General features: G+C 42.5%; 1 long non-coding RNA gene across 4 annotated transcripts; it reads left to right on the plus strand.

The window, feature by feature from the left end:
* The first annotated feature begins 559 nt into the window (after positions 1–559).
* On the plus strand, positions 560–4,709 carry LOC119268115. Of its 4 annotated transcripts, none has more exons than XR_005132925.1 (6): positions 560–994; positions 1,624–1,970; positions 2,072–2,192; positions 2,295–2,342; positions 3,560–3,657; positions 4,326–4,709. It is a non-coding gene; the product is annotated as an uncharacterized LOC119268115 (long non-coding RNA). The 4 variants fall into 4 exon arrangements; XR_005132924.1 differs by having other exon boundaries at positions 1,624–1,952; XR_005132922.1 differs by having other exon boundaries at positions 1,624–2,192.
* The last annotated feature ends 203 nt before the right edge of the window (positions 4,710–4,912 follow it).

A 4,912-nucleotide genomic window follows, 5' to 3' on the forward strand; every position in this document is an offset into this window, starting at 1 on the left:
AGAATATGATGTCCTCCTTCATCTTAGATGCTACGGTGATATGAGCTTCGAGGTCGTTGGATATGGGATCAAAGGGCATCTAAGTAGTTTTTGTACAAATTGTGTGCAATTCTCAAACTCATAAAGGTTTCCTGCAAAAACATTAAGACGCATCATGTGAGCTGCTATATCCCAGATCTACAAGCTCCAAGCAACTTGTATCGGCATATAACATCTAAGATATGGGGGCACATGATATTCTCCCGAGGAGGAGGGGTGGGGGGTGCACAACCAATCAGTGGTTGAGAGGGTGGGGACAAATTTTAAAATATAATGAAGCTAGCCAACTCACCTCCACAAGGCTCCCGCGATTGGGCCTTCATGGGCCGTCAGATCTGGCTCTCAAACACGTCTAAGCCGTTAAATCTTCAGAACAGTCAAACTCGATTTTCATTTCATGGTTGTTTTCGTTGGCCAATGACTGGTGGGCTCGTCTCGCACGCTCCTTGACTAGGTAAACTTTGTTCGTGTCCCCAAGGGAATTTGCCAATCCGCTCCGCCTGCGCGTCAAAACCCTAGCCGCCAGCCCTGCGCGTCAAAACCCTAGCCGCCAGCCCTGCGCCCACTCCGCCTCGTTCTCCTCCCCGCTCGCTGCATCCTCTCCCATGTCGCCGCCCCTCTTCTCCTGTCTCGCCTCGGCCGCCTCCTCTCCTCCCCGCGTCACCGGCCCCCTCCCTCCTCCTCCCTCCTTCGTCCTCACAGCCGACCATCTCCGTCACTTGGGCCCCATGGCAATGGCCGGGTCTTCCGGTCGGGATTTAGACGAGGAAAAGGAAAAATCGAGCGTCTCGATGGTGCCATGACTGATGCACGGCGACGGCTAGCGTCTGTGAGCACCACACATGGTGCAGCAGGCTCGGCGGGCAGTGGGCGCGGTGGTCAAGGCCAGGGGCGCGGATTGGGGGAGATGCGCACACGAGGAGCGACGGCGACCGCATCTGCCGCCAACACCGAGGTGAGCTTCACCCAATCTCTTTCTTACTCTCTTTGTGCGGCCTCCTCCCCTTGGCCCCTGATTCATCGATGAGGCATGCCATGGTTGTGTGTTCGCAAACCCTTCCCTTTTATCTTCTTCTCAGGAAACGAGGCATGAGGAGACGATGCTCTTCTGCAGCCTCATAGTTTCTCTTTGATTTTAGCTATATGTAGCCACTTTTCTTGATTAAGTTCAGAAAATGGCAATGAGTCGTTGAATAGTTCAAGTTGATTCATATGCTTTGTGTAAAATTGTTTTCATAGATCATGTTATGCACATAGGATGCATCCAATCAATTTTTTTACTTCGCAAGATGATGTTGCGAGCGTACATTTAGACTGGACACAGATAGCAATATACCAAGAGTTCTAAGAATTGGATTCGTAAAAGCAGGGATGTTATTGATTCATCTGAGCTGCTCTATCTAATTGTATTTTATTAAGACCCTGCCATTTTAAATATAGCTTTTACATTCCTATTCGGTAAATAAGTGCTAACAGAAAGACGGAAACACACTTTTTAAAAAATGTTTTGTGCTAGGTAAATGATGCTGCACAACAAAATACAATTGCCTTTGTGTCTTACGTAACTCATTTGTGTGTATTCAGGCCATACTGCCAGTACATTCCAAGTGGAATGGAGTACCCAGTTTTGTCCAGAAAGTTGAGGCCTTCCGATGGTTCTTTTGCAATGAGGGTTTCAATGCTAACCATATTGCATTTCCATTTTCAGGGTGTCCTTTTACTGGGTACCCACCCTCCAGTGCATATATTTGCATGATGATGTAATGTTAGACCAACTTTCTAGTTTAAATAAAACTTTGTAGAAAATCAAATAAGAGGATGGCATTATTTCGGCCTCGATTTGGGCCAAATCGGGGAAGCCCTTCTCTTATTTGATTCTCTTGCAGCACTCGGCTGGTTCCAAGACCGCGAGGGTAAGGACTTCCTGTTGTGTGCGTGCTTGCCTTTGAACCAAATCGAACCCAACAGAAAAACACACACACATGCGTGCATTTTTTTCCGTGTCCCTGATGTTGTGTTGTAATTGGTGTAGCTGCCGGAGGGGAAAGAGCAGAGGATCCGAGAGGTGAAGCAACCGGAGGAGCCGGAGAACACGACCCCTGTCCTATGTACCGGCCATATCCCCCACGGCTTTTACAAGGACTAGATGCAAGGTATGTCTCTGTCATTAGAGCTTGGAGAAGTGCAGGTGATGCAAGGGGTCTGGTCCTAATATCATCTTTGTTGGTTTGGATTGTTTTGCATGTTTCTTTCAGGAGCTTGGGGCTATTAAGAAGAGGGTCAGTATTGCCCGGAACCACAAGGTATTTTATACTGCGTTACAAGATATCTGGTAATTTATGTGTTTTCTGCAAGCATCTAACTTGTTATTTTGTGATATATATGTAGACAGGAAAGTCTAAGCATTCCGATAGGTAGAAATACATATATTTCAGTTGCAACAAAACTGTACATAATGATGAATGAATATTAACTATGTCATTCACACAAACAAAAAAATATTGCAGTTAGAGTCAATATCCAATTATCAGTTCATGAAGTGAGACAGATAAAAAAACTGTTTTTAAACGCGAACAAACAGATAGAATCTCGCATAGCTGCGACACCTTCGCCTTATTGTTGTTACCTATTCTGCATCCTTTCTCATTATGCCCCTTAATTCTCTTTATCCTACCCCTAGATCAAATATCATTTGGCGGGTGGATGTTAACTTCATTAGTAATGGTGCAGCCGAGAAATTCTTCAGACTCTTGTAGTACAGTTTGTTGTTTTGCTGGGACATTCAGTTTGTTGCTTCTGACTGTTTAGCTTGAATTTGCATATTGAGGATATAACATCTCCCCTTCTGATTCCATCTCTAATAAAGAACCTACTCGACAGAAGAAAATCGAGGGAAGAAGTATGCCAGTTCCGTGATGACTAACTGATGAAAATCACATTTGAGTGGCCCAGTCGTTTGATCTACTCCATTACCTCAGATTGAGTAACCTATCCCAGCGTCTATTGCAAACCTACTAGACAGGATAAAATCGAGGAATAAGTATATAAACTCGTGGGTTAATCAAGGTGAATAGATTATTTACCTACCTGGAATCAGCACTGAATCAGTTTTTTACCTTTCTTTTCTAGGAAGATAAGAACAATATCCAATTGGATCCTCTTCTTTTGTACTAGCTTCCGAGGAGCCAAAATTAGTACACAACAATGTATTTTCAGTTTCATAGATTCGGTCATGATGACATCGTACCGCATGCAAGGGTGCTTATGCAACTATAAGTCTAACTACAGAAATATACCTTTCTTTGCCTACTTTTGGGTGTGAATAGCTCAGCTAATTTTGGGTGATTCAGAATACAGTATCCATATTTATTGGCTCTATTTGTACGCTTCTGAATTTTTGATGTGTAAAAATGTTCCTCAAAAGATATGAGTTGTTGAGCATCCTGCTTCGTAGTAGGCTTGGTAATATTCCATTTTTTTAATTACCCCGATTTAGATTATTCTTGTGTGCCTTGTGCAGCCTTTTCATTCTAGGCATCATTTCCCATTTGTTTGGGATCCAATTCTAAAAATGCTTGGCAGCGTTGGTTTGGCCTTCTATTAATCTCCAGATGATAGGTGAGGCAGGCAAGTTCATTCTTTGGTTTCTTATGATACTTCTAAAACCTACTGCCTATTAGGAAACATAACTGAAATGTGCGCACACTGATACTTTCGGTTGTTGTGGAGTTAAATCCTAAATCGATTGATGCGATGGATATAAAAAATAGCTTTCAGGCAAACAGACTATTCTTTATTTTAGTACTTAATAGTATAGCTAATTAGCTATATGCAGTGAGTGCAGAAGCTATTTGTTCGCCACTTAAGCTTATATTCTTCTATTTTCTTTAGTTGTCATCCTTTTATATTTTCTTTATGCAATGGTTGGTTGATCAAGCTGAGGACTTCTCTGTAGTGTTTGGTTTGTGTGATGTTGTGTTAGTTCGTTTGTTGATCGTCTCATCTTTGTCATGTTCCCCTTATTTGGGTGGTCTACCTTTGCCTATGAATGTATGTATATTATTGTCATGTTCCCCTTATCCCTGCATCACTGAACAATGCTGGAAAACTATTGTCCCTTTGCCCTATGTAATGGTGTTACAGACTGCCATTTGTTTTGTCGAGCTTACTAACTGATTTCTTTTTACATTACCATGAATATGCTTTCGGCATGCCTCTTCTCTGTTTTTGTGGCCCTTTGCCAGCCTCTTCATTTTCTGATTATACTCATGTTTTCTTGTATGTAGATGTGATTATAAATGGCATTAAGAATGAGTAGATCCGACTTGGGGAGGGCATGGTTGATGTATGCAACCATGGGAGTGTCAGCTTAGTCTGGTCCTCATCGACCAAAGGCTCCCAGGCTTGGCCATCGCCAGAGTTATGTGAAACAAGGTTTTTTAGGGAACTCTTTTGAAAGGCATGAGTGTACATAACACATGTTTCATCGTCTTCTCTTTCTTTCATGAGTTGTTGAACAGATCTTATGAAGCTTGATTGATAGTGTTTCAACTCAGATGAAGTGTTCTGGAGGATCAGTTTTGCAGATCTTGGAGATCATTATACGTTCTATACAATGCACTGTTCGGGAGTGTTGCATGCCTTTGTATTGTGTTCCTGAACCTCGCTAAGTTTCTCCATGTCCAAGTCTTTTGTTCTAAGAACTCTTTTGTTGCATCCACATTAATCATACGTATTTACATTTCCATTTTGGAATTGTAAACTGTAGCTGCCTAAAACTTTGGTATAAAATAAAGCCCTTGTCGGTAAATGATGCACGTTTTAGCAATGTTTGCCTGTTCAGGTCTTCCAAGACCTAAATCATCAGAAATCC

The sequence above is a fragment of the Triticum dicoccoides genome, chromosome 3A (genome assembly GCF_002162155.2).
Source record: "Triticum dicoccoides isolate Atlit2015 ecotype Zavitan chromosome 3A, WEW_v2.0, whole genome shotgun sequence".
Classification (NCBI taxonomy): Eukaryota; Viridiplantae; Streptophyta; class Magnoliopsida; order Poales; family Poaceae; genus Triticum; species Triticum dicoccoides.